General features: G+C 40.1%; 1 protein-coding gene across 5 annotated transcripts in view; it reads left to right on the top strand.

Annotated features, from left to right (window-relative positions):
* The first annotated feature begins 1,162 nt into the window (after window positions 1-1,162).
* KANSL1 (KAT8 regulatory NSL complex subunit 1) overlaps window positions 1,163-15,296 on the top strand; it is a 189,201-nt gene continuing 175,067 nt past the window's right edge. For 2 of the 5 annotated variants that reach the window (XM_073235722.1, XM_036997123.2), the window contains exons 1-2: window positions 1,755-1,941; window positions 2,722-2,858. The gene's annotated coding sequence lies outside the window, so the exon portion shown is untranslated. Of the gene's footprint in view, window positions 1,185-1,754; window positions 1,942-2,721; window positions 2,859-15,296 lie in introns of those variants that run through there. The other 3 variants (XM_073235718.1, XM_073235721.1, XM_073235719.1) reach the window with 2 other exon arrangements.

A 15,296-nucleotide genomic window follows, 5' to 3' on the forward strand; every position in this document is an offset into this window, starting at 1 on the left:
CCTGGCTTTTGTTCTTATTGAATGAACCTAAAGAGGGTCCCTGAAGTGAGCCTCAAAACCAGTCATGCTCTCATAGTTTTGTTACTCGGTTTTTTCAGAGACCCTTCCTCCTTTAACTTTCATGTTTCTTCAATACTGTTTTCTTGCCTCACTGTTTCTTTTCATCCTCCTGACTTTAACTGTGGGTGTCTTTTTATACTTCTATGGAGAGTTTACCAGTTAGCAGGTCATTGATCACCCTAGGTAGATGAAGAACCATAAATCTCTTCTAGATTGTTCACCCTATCCCAAGTTCCAAAATTCCAGTTGCCTATGGGACACTTCCACTTGGTTTTATCACTGGTACCTGGAACTAAACATTTAAAACTGAGATTGCTCCCTAACTTGCATGCTGCACGACCATCTTGTCTGTCGCCCTGATTTTGCCGACTCGGAATTACTTTAAAATTTAAATCGATTAAAAAAAACTATAATCTTTGTGAATGGCACGAACAGTAAAAGCTACAGCAGTGAAGTGTACGACTTCCTCCTGCCCGGTCCTCTGGGCACTCAGTTCCCCTCCCAGGAGGAAACCACTGTTACTAGCTCTTAAGAGGGATTTTTAGTCCCTTCTATTTGATTATATCTCAAGTCCTTCCCTGTAAAATGTGTGCCCTTTCATCTCCAGGCCCTCGTGGCCTTATATCTGGTTGACTTTGTATGTAAGTATTTGTATGTGTATATTTTATATACATATATAAAATCCCCATTTGGCCTTCCGGCCTTGAGTATTCACCACGACGCTTCCTGGATGAAGAACCTACAGGGGTGAGGGACCGGGGTTAGGGGTGATGGAGAAGAGGATCTATTGGGGACTTAGGTAGGGGGTTCGGAGTGGCAGACTGTTGGGGAATCCTTAAAAGGATTCCTATTTCTATTCCTACCACTTTGGGCCCTTTTCCTATCGCCTTGTCCAAATGTCTCTCGTTTCCCAGTGCCGAGGTAGAGACAGAGACAGAGAGATACAACAGAGACAGAGACGCTGAGGCACCAGCATCCCTCTCCTTCTGTCCCGCCCCACCGCTCTGACGGACACCCACCATCAGCCAATGGTGCTCACGATATACGCCGGAAAGGCCAATGAGAGACAGAGGAGGGCGGAAGATTTCCCCGCCCCCACTTCTAGGCTTGGTTGAGCCGTGCAGGTAGGTCCGGGGCCGGGGGAGCTGCCGTTGGCCCTGGTGCCCGGGGGGTGGGGGGCCGAGTCGGTGGAGGTGATGGTGGGGAAGGGGGGGCGGCCCCGACCGCGGGAGGTCGACGGGGTGGTCTGGTTGTGAGGCGGGGGCCGAAGGGCCCGGGGAGCGGGCGCCGCCGAGGGCCCTGGAAGCGGCTGGGCTGGGGGAGCGGAGACGCGTGTGTGGGGCACAGGGACCCCCGCCCTCTCCCACCCGCAGGTCTGGGCTGAGGGATGTCGGCCGAGGGGCCTTGGGGCCTGGCTGCCGCGGGGGTGGCCCGGGGCCGGGGGCGCCGAGCAGAGCCCGGGGCGCCAGGCCGAGCCGAGGTGGGACGGACCGACGCGGAGAGGAAGGGAAGCTGCATCCCGCGGGCCGCCCCTCCTGAAGCGAGCCGGGCAGCGGCCGCGGGCGCCCCCTCCCTTAGCCCCCTCCCTCATTCGCCCCCTCCCTAACAATGGGGATGGGGCAGCTGGAGTCGCCCCGCCGAGGGAAGGTGGGGGGGTTAGGTTTGGGACAGGGGTTCAAGGTGGGGGGAGGGGTGGGAGCTCGGGCCCTCCCCTTTCTCTTCTCGGTGGGGATCATGGAAGGGCTTTAAAACCCTTCCGAGACTTGGGTCAAGAGTCAAACTCCTCCCCCCACCCCCAATTCCGAGGAGCGGTTAGGAAAGTGATGCCAAGTCTTCCAAGCCGAAGTGACAAACGCGTAGCAATAACCATCTACTTCAGAGGTTTGATTTTTTTATTTTTCTTAAAAATGAGGGTACCGTAGTCTTTGAAAATTTCAAAATTTATTTTACAGTGGTGGGTGCTGTTATTTTTGTCCCTACTCAGGCAAGCCTCCATTTTAAGCGAAGCAGTAACTGGTTAAGCTGGAATTTTCATTCAGGCCTAGGAATTGAACAAGGATTCTACCAGAGGTCATTTAATCCATCCTCCTGCCTCCTGGCAAACTTGCCTTTCTCCCATCCTCAAAATTAAGTTCTTTGGACTGCTCCTAAAGATCTCTAGGAAGGAAGGGTCTTTTATTTGCTAGTAGCATTTCAGTCATGGATAGATACTATTTTTGATGTAGAATGGTCTCTGAAACTTAAACTTGGTAAAATTTAGGGCAATCAGAATGATCAGAGAGGTTTTAATTTATTAAAATTAAGTGTGCAAGGGTCTTTTTTACATGGTCAGTTAACACATCACTTTTCAATAGTTTTTATGAGGTACCCTAGATAATCATTTTTCTATTTGGGATTTTGGTTTTCTAATTCTTGGATAAGCCATTTTATATTATCTAAAATAATGTGTTACACATTCAATCCACTTTTTAATGTAAATATATTTCTACATATATATGGAGATGCACATACGCACATTTGCCCTTTTCCAAAGGGGTCTGTGTGTTGTATATGTTTTTAGGATGGTGAGACAAATAGTACTACAAATCCCTGTCAAAGAAACTTAAACTGTGTGCTTATTCTTGATTATTTTTTAGTCTAAATGAGAGTTTCCTCTTTCAGATACCTTCTTGAAACAGTATTTTTCTCCCTGCTCATACTTGGTGACTGAGGAATTACTAAGACTCCCTTCTCGCTCATTTCTGAATATTGTCTGAACTCTTCCTGACACTATGAATGCTATTTGGATGCATCTTAAGGTAAGATGTGTTATTTTTTAATTAGAGGTCTCATTTTCTGTCTTTTTCTTCAGAATTGAGAATATTCTAATTCTTGAATTTGCAGTTCTTCAACTCTCTTACCTGACATTCCTTTCCCCTCAAAAACAATTGTTTGCTTCTTAGAACTGATTGGTTACTCCTTACATGATATTGCTTCTGTTCTTAACTATTGGTGTTAAAATATTAATGAAGTTCTCAAATTCACTCCTCTAATAATGATGTGGGTTTTTTTAAACTTTAAATTATGACAGCCCACATAGTTGTAAAATTCTATTCCAATCTTAGTAGGATGGATTGGCAATTCAGACACCTAGGTCCACTTTCAAACAGGTACTTTAGAGTCATAGGCACTAGGGTGTGTCCCAGTCTTGCAAATCTCGCTGATTCATGTGCTGCCAAAGATGTGTCATTAACCATTTGTTTACTCTGAAACTTCGTATAGTAGAATATTCTAAGACCTGTTGGTTTACATGTACAGCTCTTCTGGAGAGCTCTGCTGCTGCTCCCTAGTCGTTTGCATGTGAATTTACACCATTTTTTTCAACTGGTAGTACTTTGTGCCAAGTTTCATCTAACAGGATAAAAGAAACCTCTTTTGGGCAGTGTGGACAGGTGATCTTTAGATGAAATAGCTCTTGTCGATGTGGTGGCGGCTCTCTGGTCTCTTGGCTTCTTCCAATCTCTTGAACGGAGATGGCCAAGGAACTTGTCATTAGGATTAAGCACAGGGAAAAGCTTAAGACAGACGAAGGGAGGAAAATGGGAGGAAGGATAGAGAAAAAGATATGGAGTGGTGGAAGCCCTCCATCAGCTTCACCCGGTGCCACAGGTTCCTTTCCTTCTGAGCTAGATACCAGTGTAGTGAAGATTGCTGTATGGTAATTTGCTCTGTGGAACTGCAGATTAGTGCAGTGAATAAATCAGAGAATAATGCAGAATATTTTGTATAACCTAAATATTTGGACTATGAGAAATGTTTAGGTAAATGTAGACTGAGTTCTCATCTTCATTTATATTCCAGCTATTGTTGGATATAGAGTGCTTTTATTAGTATGAAGGAAGCCAAAGTGACACAGTTTTTCCAGCCATTCTCCCTGTAGAGTTGGAAGGGTTGCATGGGTGACCCATTCATAACTCTTGAACCTACAGGAATTGGAGGACCTTGTACAAGAGTATTTCTCTTTAGTGCTTAGTATTTAGTGCCAGGACCTGGTGGCCTCTGTTATCTTTAGGAAGCAGGCAAGGGGACATTAGCAGGTTCTAGTATCCTTTTTAAAAACCCAAAGAAATTGGGACCCATATATCAGATTTTATTTACAGGTTTTAAATATTATATTATGTACATAGAGATACTCCTTTTTGAGATACATATGATGTTTAAGATTTATCAGTGGTTACCAGTGGGGAGGGGTTGGGGTAGGTTCGTGAGGAGGATGAGGGGGATAAAGGGGCACAAAAATTCTCAATCACAATATAAGTTGGTCATGGGGATAGTAGTACAGCATGGAGAATGCAGTCAGTGATTCTGTAACATCTTTCCGTGTTGACCAATCGTAACCGCACTAGTGGGGGTGAGGATTTAATACAGGTAACTGTTGAACCACTGTGTTGTATACTTGAAACCCATATAAGATTGTATATCAATGATAGTTCAATAAAAATTAAGAAAAAAAAAGATATACCTCTGTATCTCTGAACTAAGTGTGTTAATAATAACATAGTTCCACATTAACCACTGAAATTGTACCAAAGGCCTCTGGCATAGCAGGAATACAGAATTGAAGTCAGTGCTCCGTATTATGCCTTACCAACTGTTAACTACTTAAGAATGTAGCTATGTGGCTGCCTTAATTTTATATTCCCTACCAATCAGTGGAAGACCTCTTCTGAGTCTAAACAAAATTTTTATTGACTAGCATTTTCTTCCTCCTTTTATTGCTTAAAGAAACTAAAAAATTGGAAGTGCTTGATTTAGGTAGCAAAAAAAGGGCACTTTTTGGGGGAAGAGGATAGAATTGAATTTGCAGGGTATTTAATTTGGAAAATAAAAAGGGGAAGAGAATTTTATTTTTTCTCAGTTGTGAATATCCTTAAAATGTTTCTAAGAAGTATATTCAGATTATAGCTATTTATTTTTAAGTAAAAAAAAAAGGTAGGCCAGTTAAAATGAATCCTTAGGAGCCAAAATGTTCAATTTTCTATAGTTCTTACTATTTGTTTCTGATTATCTTGTTTCAGAATGAACCGTTTCTTTCAGGCATTACTTACACATTAGACTTGAGTATGTGCTTGTCTCCATCTTGTAGAAAATAGTGCCAATACTCACCCTTTTCACAAAACACAATACCAAAGAGAACATAAGTAACAAAGGAAAAATAACTCCAAAAAGAGTCCTTAATTTAAGGCATTCTTGTTAATTTGAAGTTTCCATGGATATTATTTACCCCTTTCTCTCTACATCAGGAGTCTGCAGCTCTTCTCCTCCTAGCTGTGCCTGAGCAGTATGGGTGATGTTTGATGAGTTGTAGGTCTGTTGTCCCGGTTAGGGCCTGGGGGAGCTGGGGGAGAGGGAGGGAGGAGGAAGAGAATCGGGCAAGTTGGAGAGAAGAGCAAGGAGAGAGCCCTCTCTCGCCTCGGCCCTGGGTGTGGAACCTGGGTGTGGAACGGGGCTGCTCTCATCGTCTCAGGCAGCTCTGAGGGACTGCTCGGTGGTGCCTTGTGTGCTAGACTGACACATATAATGAAAGTAAGTAAGAAGTATTCTTGACAGACGAAAGGACAGTAAGAAGTATTCTTGACAGAGGAAAGGACAGAATTAAAATACAATTTCTGGGAATGGAAAGATCTCCAAAATAGATAGGTACGTGATAAAAGTAAGATGCAGAACAGTTGTATGATGTTACCCTTTGTGGGTTTTTTTTTTTTAAAGAAAGTTGTATTGGCTTATTATAAGCATACAAGCTTTAGAAGAATAAACAAGAAAATGGTGATACTGGTTACTTAAGTTGAGGAACTGAGCAGGTAGAAGACAGAGCGGGGAGGAAACTTCTCACTGTATTATGTGTTTCTATATTCTCTGGTGTTTGTATGAAATTTTAAAAATTACAGAATTTTAAAAATTAGTACTAATTTTTTACTGTTTCTTCTCTTGTGTCTGAAAGTCAGAGTAACAGCAAAGGGCTCTCACTGAGAGACCAGTGGTGAAGGAATCTGTACACAAAGGGCACCATAATCTAGGACATACATTCTCCTGAGATGGCTAAGAATTTTGAATTTGTGGATGTATGTTTCTAGTATTGAATTGCAAGATCAGGCATGAAAAAATTTCACCAGCTCTTAAAACTTTTAGTTAAAAAAAAGATTTTCATTGTTTATTCCCTCTAATTGGCAGTTAGATACACTATACTATTCTTGGTTGTATGACTTTGGGTAGTTAATCTCAGATTCAGTCTTCCCCTTTGTACTGGAAATAATATTAACATTTGCTCTGGAAGATTGTTGTGTCCATTATATCTGTAAAGGACATAGTGGCTGGGTTAGTGAACACTACTGTTTTTTTATTGCTATAATTACTATTAATAATAGATCCTCGTAGCTTAGTGGAAGAGTGGGGGCTCTCATTGATGGTGGGTAAATTCCTAATCCCTTAGAACCATGGTGTCCTCGTCTCTAAAAAGTGTATCCTTATAGTACCTAGATCCTAGAGTGGACTTTGTAATGTCTAACTGAGTTTGTTGATGCCAAGTGCTGAGAATAATACTTGGTACGTGCTCAGTAAACACGAGCTGCTAGTATTCTTCATGGCATCAGTTTGTCAGGGCTGCCATAACAAAGTGCCACACAACAAGTGGTTTAACAAAAGAAATTAATTTTCTCTCAGTTCTAGAGGCTGCAAGTCTGTGGACAGGGGCATGCGCCCTGTGAAAGGTCTAGGGCTTCTCGTAGTTGTAATTCTTGTCTAGGTTCTGATTATTGTCGTTGTCTTGTGGCAGCATAACTCCAGTCTCTACATAGAGTTCTCCCTGTGTGTGTGGCTTGTGTTCAAAAATACTTCCTTTTTAAAAGCACAGCAATCATGTTGGATTAGGGCCCACCCTCATGACCTCATTTTAACTTGACTTCTGTGAAGACCATATCTCCAGCTAAGGGCACATTCTGAGGTGGGAATTAGGAGTCCAAAATACTTTTTTTGTTGGGGGGGACACAGTTCAACCCATAATAACATCCAGTAGCCTTATCAGCCCCACAGACTTAGTCACTCATCATGGGTGGCAGACCCTTAACATTTACACATAGGCAATGAAAATTTTGGTGTAAATAGGTAACATGACTTAAAGAAGCAGATTATTTCTTTAGGCTTCTCATTTATCTTTAATATGTATAGATTTTTGTTATTGAAACTTAAGGTTTATATAAAATTGAAACTTTAGAAAGATTATTCTTTTTTGGCTATCAGTAAAATTCTGTCTCATTAATTAAGGCCAAGAATACAGTCTTGCTCTCCACGTCTTACTTTTGTGGAAATTGGTGGAGCCTTGGGCTTTCCTTAATTGGAAAGAATTAGGCCCAGGTATATGTCTCTTTGGGTTTGGAAGCTAAGGATACTCAATAATGTGGAATTAACACCCCCTTCCCTGTGTGAAGAGAGATGCTTTCTATTTAGTCGAGTGTGATATTTGAAGCTGGAATGGATATCCTCCAACATTTGGCTTCAAACTGACATTTTTGGAGTAGACAGTGTGGGTCACCCCAGAAATAGCAAGACCTTGAGGAAGTTCCTCCTCTGGCCTGACTGATTGGCCAGCCCTCTGCTTCCATTCCCCTCCTATTTGCCTTGAGGGTGAAGTTCAAACTTTTTAACATAGAATATAGACCCCTGATGATGTGACTGCTGCTTACCTATTTTGTGCTTGTATGTGGTTTCCTCTCCTGAAACTTCCAGTATTAAAACTAAAAAAAGTTAGAATTTAGGTAAAAGTCTTTCGAAAGGTGTTACATGCTTCTCTGTCTCCTTAAAGAAAATACCCTACACAAAATTTTATCTCATAATAATCCATAGTTATTGAAAATCCTCACTATGCCTGTGAGTTACTGTACCATCTGAAATATGTGTCTTTGGAGACCATAAAATACACGGTGTTGGTGGACTAGTATGTACGTATTAACACACTATCAGGCTATTCTCAACATTTTTTTGGTCTGTTACTATCTCCTTGGACGATCTACCTTAGGATCAGGCTGTTACTGTCCTTGTGCCAGCCTCCCATAGCTCTCCCTCCCCTCTCTTCTAAAGCTTCTTTCTGTGGCAGGCCAGGCTACCAGCAAACTAAGCTTGTATAAATTATTTGCCAAGGACAAGTAAATAGATCTTTAGTGATGGCTGGAGGGACTTGTCTATGGATGGAATATGTGAAGAATGACAGTTTTTGGCAGTCTGATGCAAAATGATGTGGTTTTGCCTGTGTGCGTTTTATGGAATGGAAAGGTCTGTTGTTTTTCTGATTTTTACAGTGGTCTGGGATTGCTCTAGATAAATACGTGTTATATAATTGCTTTGTCACTTGTCATCAGAGGTGAGTTCCCAAATTCCTTCTCCTGTCTCCCTATACTGAAGTGAAGGAGTTCATAGTGTAGGGTAATTGTTGGAACTGTACAGCGAGGTCAGAGAGAGTGCTGGCCAGGCTGGGCAGAGATCACCAGTGTAGGTGCTGGTGTGGGGGAGAGATGTCAGACAGTGGGCAGAAGGCAGCTCAGGGCATTTGTTGGCTGGTTTGCCCCAGAGGACAAAGGGAGTAGCCATAGTAAGTTCTGGAATCTCAGAGAATATATTCAGGTACTTGATTTGAAGAAATTGAAAAATACTATCTTATAAAAAAATTATCTTTTTATTCTGAAGAGTGTAGGTATTTTAGCTTTTGCTACATTTTTTTCTTGCTTAGAAATCATCTTGTGAAATGTTTGCAACCCAGATTGTAATTTAATAAGTGAGACAGCCAGATGAGAGTGAAATTGGGTAAAAGAATCAGATAGAAATATAGATTAATATTTGAAAAGCATTACTGTACAGGCTTCTTCAGAAGTTAAATAGCTGCCTTGCTTATAAACTAAACCTCCCTTCCCCTAATGACTTTGCCTCTTAGATCATAGAACACACAAAGCCTATCAAGGAAGACTTTCTTTGGGTCCAGCCCTGTCCCTGTCTTTGTCTCTTCCCATACTAGGCCCACCCATCAGGTCTCTTGAGCTACTTTCTTACAAGAACCTCTGGCTGGCTGTTGTCTCTTTTCCCAACCAGTTTTTCAACCTCCCATTCCCAGTAGGATTTTCTCCCCAGCTTATAAACACACTCAAGTCTCGTTCACTTTTTAAAAATAAAAAATCTTAAACTGTAACCATGGTCCCTTTCTAGCATCTACACATGTGTTCCACTGAAACTATCCTTATAGATTCATCCCTCCTGCCAAATTCGGAGGATCCCTTCCTTCCCTTCTCTTCTGAGGCTTCCTTGTAGTCTCTGACACTGTGGACCATTCCACGTGGCTGTGGTGGTGGCAGTCCCTCCTGGCCTCTTGTCTTCATTTCTGAGAGGCTTTGTAGAATAGTGGTAACAGAACATGGACTCTTGAGCCAGACTCCTAGGTTCAAATTTCAGCTCTGCCACTTGCTGTGTGACTTTGGGAAAGTAATTTTACTTCTCTGTATTTCAGTAACCTCATTTGAAAAATGGGAAAAATAATCAAATAATAGCCCCTACCTTACAGGACTGCTGTGAGGAGGAAGTAAGCTCATGTATGAAAGCACATAGAATAGTGCCTGGCACACAGCAAAGTAGAAATGGGGGTGCTGGCTCGTTCTGTCATTGTCATCTTTGGCTGCTCTTTTTCAATTTTTTTTGCAGATTTTTTTTCCTTTTTCACATCATTGTTTGTCTTAACCTTGGCCCTTTCTCCTTTTACCCTATGTAGATCGTGGGGGACATCTTAGGTAAATCATTTGTCATCTAGTTACTGATGATTTGGAAGTGTGTTTTTTCCAGCTCTAAATGGTCTGCTGATCTCCAGTCCCATACACATAGCTGCCTCCTGGACATCTCCACTTGGATGTTCTATGTTCATTTCAAAGTGACCTCATTATCTACTTCCCCAAGTCCCATCTCTTCCCATCTTTATGTCCCCATGAGTGGTACCATCATCCATCTGCCACTCAAGTCAGGATCCCTTCGTGCAGCACATTAGTCACATTAGTCCTAGCTCCTAATGTCTCCCTCGTCATCCCCATTTCTCCCTTCTGAGTTCAGACCTCTGTCACCCTTTGCCTTGATAACCTTCAGTCACTTTCGGGTCATTCTCCTTGACTGTTTTCTGCCTTGCAAGGTGTTGCCAAGGTGTATCTTGTAAAATGTGGATCTCATCGTATGATCATAGGCCTCCTCCCCTTATGGCTAACCTGACTTCCAAGGTAAAGCTCAAATGCTTTTGCCAAGCACCCAGGCCCTTGGTGTCCTGGCCCCAGTCAGATCACCTCCTCTACTCCTTCCTAAGCACTGCACTGCTGTTCAGGATAATGTGAAATATATTAATAATGTGCTGAACTGCTTGCAGTTCCTCTGTACACCTGTTGCTTCTTTGCCTCTGGGCCTTCATATAAGTAGTTGCTTCTGTTTAAAGTGGCCTCCATCCTGTTCTAGAAACTTACTCCTCCTGGTTTTTTAATAACAGTGATGATTCAATAATAAAAGCAGTAGCTGACACCGAGAGCTTCCTCTGTTCACAGGCCCTGCCTCTGAGTGTGTGTACGCACCCAGCACTGCTGTTGTATAGTGACTGCAGGTTTGCCTCTCGCATTCAGCTAGTCTCTGAGTTCTTGGAGAGTCTGAATCTTGTCTTTTATCATCACTGCTTACCATGTGATAGTACTTAGTGAATGTGTGTTGAATGAATGGTCTGAGGACTGCGTCTTTGAAGGGTATTGGTGGAAAAGGTGAGGCAGTCACATCCATTTGCCAATCCTGGCCTTACCCTTTGGAACCTTACTCTAGAGAACCCAGTCTAGTCAGTGGGGGCACTCTGTAGCTTTGGAATAAGGATTGCAACGAGGTTTTGTTTTCTGTTTTTAAATAATCTTCTGTTAAATGATGAAGGGCAAAAGTGTTTTGTTTTCTTATTTTTGCTTTTGAAAAAAAGAACCAGTTTACTGGCAGACCAATGTCATCTGGTAACTAAAATGTTTTCACATTATTAGAATAAAGTATAAGGAAATGAATACCATGTAGGCTTGTGGTATTCCAACCAGGTAGTATATTTGGCAGTGGTGATTATAATTTTAGAATTCTTTGTAACATTAGTTCTTATATAGTTAGTGATCATTTGTACCTCCCCCGTTCTTCATCACAGCTCATTTAAGTATGAGTTTAGACACATAATGTTTTATCTTTCATCACTGTGTATTAAATTATGTCGGTAGCAACAGCCCAGAAAATGGACAAGCATACAGTTGTCACCTGTGGTTTCTTTTTATCTGTCTCGATGATGGTAGTAACTTTTTGGCCAGCAGGGGGAGCTGAAGCCACGGATCCGTGACTCATTCTCAACTGGTTTTTAAAGTTTTTTGTAGCCAAAACATTAAGAAAAAGCCTTACTGACCCAGAACATGATCAAAGTTCACAAATGACCAAGAGGTATATGAGAAAATTTTCATTCTGAAAAGTAATCAAAGGAGTACAGATTAAAATGATGCACTATTTTTTAAACCTATCAAATTGGAAATTGAATTATGCCATCAAAAGTAGTTAAAGGGGTCAGTCTCCAAAACTGCTAGTGGAAATGTGCACTGGGCACAGTATTACTGGAAATAGCTCAGTAATTCTACTTCTAGGAATTTATCTTAAGGAGAAAAAAATAGAGATATATGGAAAGATTTGTGAACAAAGATACGCATTGTAGCATTATTTATACTAGTGAGAACAGCGACATTATGGCTTATGTAAAATGGATGATTATGTAGCCATAAAACAATATTTTCTAAGAACTTATAATGTCCTAGAATGTTGAATATATGATAAATGAAATAGGGAGCTATATAAGGAGGATCCTATATGTATAAAAGATAATGTGTATATGTGTCTGTATCATGTGTGCGAATGTGTGTGTGTGTGTGTGTGTGTATATCAAATGCACATGTTCATACATGTATAAAAGAATGAAAGGAACTCTACCAACAAGCTTCACTCAATCTATTAGAGAGGGGGCTATAGGCCGATTGTCTTGTCTCAGTTGGCACCAAGGGATGTTTTGAGGTGAGGCATTGTCATCTTACAAGATGTTAACCACAGAAATTTAAGGAATCATCTCAGATGTCACTTCTGTCCTGTAGGACCCACAATGGACTCAATATACATAAATTTATACATTCTGGAGTATTCTTAACACTAAATACTTCTTGGTAATAACACATTCCACAAGTTTCTTTGTATCTATAGTGGAAAAAAGACTCTATCTTTTCAAGTTCAAAAGCTTGATACATTGTACTGAGATTTGGTGAATAATTTTACCATATTGATATATATTTTGATTTTGATCATTGTACCCCTTGGTTTTCATGTTTCTCAGTTGAAGCTGATTTTAAAACATAATCTTCAGTGTAACCTTTAGCTTCTTAGTCATTCCATTTACACTTCTTTGGATCTTTGTCAGCATTGCTTTGACTTCTGGATTTATGGTAACTAATCAGAACTGCATTTCAGATATAGCTAAATTATGATTTGTTAGAAGGATAGAAAAAAAATATGTTCTATTTACAGTCTTTTCCTTTTCCTTGTTGTTGACAGTAGAGTTTGCCCCCCTCCTTTGCCCTCCCCACCCTTGGCCTTTTTTACATAGAACATCTCATTGATTACATTGTCTTTAGGGAACTTTCTATATATAAGTACTTGAAAATTCCTTGTTGCCATGTCTTGAAGCCATGAATCCTTTAGATACAACTTAGATTTTTTCCTGTAAATGCCTTACTTATACTTGTCCATTATATAATAGCTGCCATTTTCCTGTCTGCAGTATTTTAGCTTCTTGTATCTCAGTGGGCTCTTAGAGATAATTCAGGGAAGAATCTTTTTAGTTGGGTCTGATGGTTAGGAAGTTTGACCTTGAAATGTGCCCCTCTGCAATTTCCATGTTAGGCCTAATTTGTCTACACAGGAACTGCCTAGAGCAACTCTAGTTTCTCTTCTGCGGGATGGCCCTTCACATCCTTAGACAACTTACATGCATGCCAAAGGTATTCTCTAAGCTGGAAATAAATCCTAGTTTTTGCAAATGTTTCTTATTTGATACATTTAAAGATCCTTTCCACCATTCAGTTCCTTTATTTTTCCAACACAGTGTAGCATTTCATTATCAGGAAGCCCACTATTCCATCTACAAAGTGGGGAATTCTCTGTATATCTTTCATATAATTTATTAAAATGTTAAGTGTAGCATTTCCAAAACATTACCTAAGATCAATTTCTGCTTACAGTTCTTCATTTGGGGCAGTGCCTCAGCATCTGTCCATAATTTTGTTTCTAAATCATGCCCCATCTGTGGTAAATATTCTCAGTTTTGTGGTCACTGAGGTTTTTTCTTTATAAGTAGCCTTTTATTTAAAATCTTACCTAGACTTTTGTAAGTGTCCACATATATTGTAATCTCATACTTTATCCTCAGATAATTCGGGTAGATGGGTGTGGTACGGGTTTGATTTCCTCTTTGAGAAAGCCATGTCGTCTTTTCCTCAGAAGGTTATTCATGTGGATATGTTTTCTCATCCCATCCTGTGCTAGAGGTTGCCAGTTTGGCAAATTTGAAGCTTGCAGCCAGAGCCTTTCTCTTGAGTAGAAGGGAGTTATTTTGATGGCATATTTTTGTTCTTCAAATATTTTTGAGTGCCTAAATACACCAGGAGCTGAGCAAAGGGCTGGGTAGACGTTGCCGATAAAGGAACTAGATCTGGATTCTGTCCTCCTGTGGCTATGGGAGGCCACTCCTCTCATGTTACTATCAGCCAAGTTCTTTCCTGCAATTTTATAATTTTATACTTAAATTCTCTTAAAATGCAGAGAATATTTTGGGACTCCATGACTACCTAACATCTGATGTGTTAGTTGGGAAGCATCTTGTTTGTTTAATGATGGATTTGATTCACTATGGGTGATTTGTATGCTTTAAAGAGTAATTTAGAAATAGGTTTTTCTTCCTCATACTGTCTCAGTAAATACTGAAGCAAATTAAAATAATGAACTATCAGCTGTCTTGCTTTTATCACTGTGTATATCCTGTTTATCAAGTGACCCATCCAGTATTTATTTGGCATCTGGCTTTTTATATATTTAAACCACCTCTTTGTTGCTTTGCATTTTCTTGCAAGATTTTAATTGTTGTTTTGTTGACATAGGTCTTAGTGTACCTGATCAGCTACAATTTATGGTCTTTTATTGCTTTTCCTCCTTTATTGTCTTTCTATTTAGAGAAAAGTCATTTTCCTCCACCCTTCCTCCCAACTCCTTCACTAATTAGCAGTGTAAGTAGTTTGGTTAATGGAATATTACTCAGCCATAAGAAGAATGAAATCCTGCCATTTGACAAAGTGGATGGACCTACAGGGTATGATGCTAAGTGAAATAAGTCAGACAGAGAAAGATAAATACCATATGATTTCACTTATATGTGAAATCTAAAAACAAAACAAATAGAGAAACAAACACCCCCCCACTTCTCACCCTAAGAAACAGACTCATAAACACAGAGAACAAATGTAGTTGCCAGAGGGGTTGGGGTAGGGAGATGGGCAAAATACAGTGAAGGGCCAAAACAGGCACAAACTTCCAGTTTATAAAATATAATAAGTCATGAGATTGAAAAGTACAATATTAGGGAATCTAGCCAATAATATTGTAATACCTTTGTATGGTAGCTATACTTATTGTGGTAATCATTTCATAATTTGTATAAATGTCAAATCACTATATTGTAAACTATTATATATGCAATATAAAAAATCTTTAAAAGTTTGAGCACCTGATTTTTTTGATCTCTTGTATTCAGTAAAGTATTTTAAAGTCCACCTCTATGCTTTGTGTTACACATTTGCTTTTTAGACTTAATTTTATCCAACTAAAGTGCAGATTTTCTTTTCTCAAATTGGGTAATCATGTAATATATTTTTAGTTTTTTCTGACTTTACAGAATGTCAATTTAGTGTGCTTTTTTATCTCTATTACTAGTGGGTCCTATCTGTAAGTTTCTGATTATAATTTAGAACCAAGTTCTATGTGTATTTTGTAGGAGGTTCTAATTTATTTTGAGAAAATACTTATTACTTAAAATTTTATATCAGTTCCCTCCAAAAGAAGTTTTTGTGTTGTTAAACATTTAAAGTGTTGAA

This window comes from Manis javanica, chromosome 4 (assembly GCF_040802235.1).
Source record: "Manis javanica isolate MJ-LG chromosome 4, MJ_LKY, whole genome shotgun sequence".
Classification (NCBI taxonomy): Eukaryota; Metazoa; Chordata; class Mammalia; order Pholidota; family Manidae; genus Manis; species Manis javanica.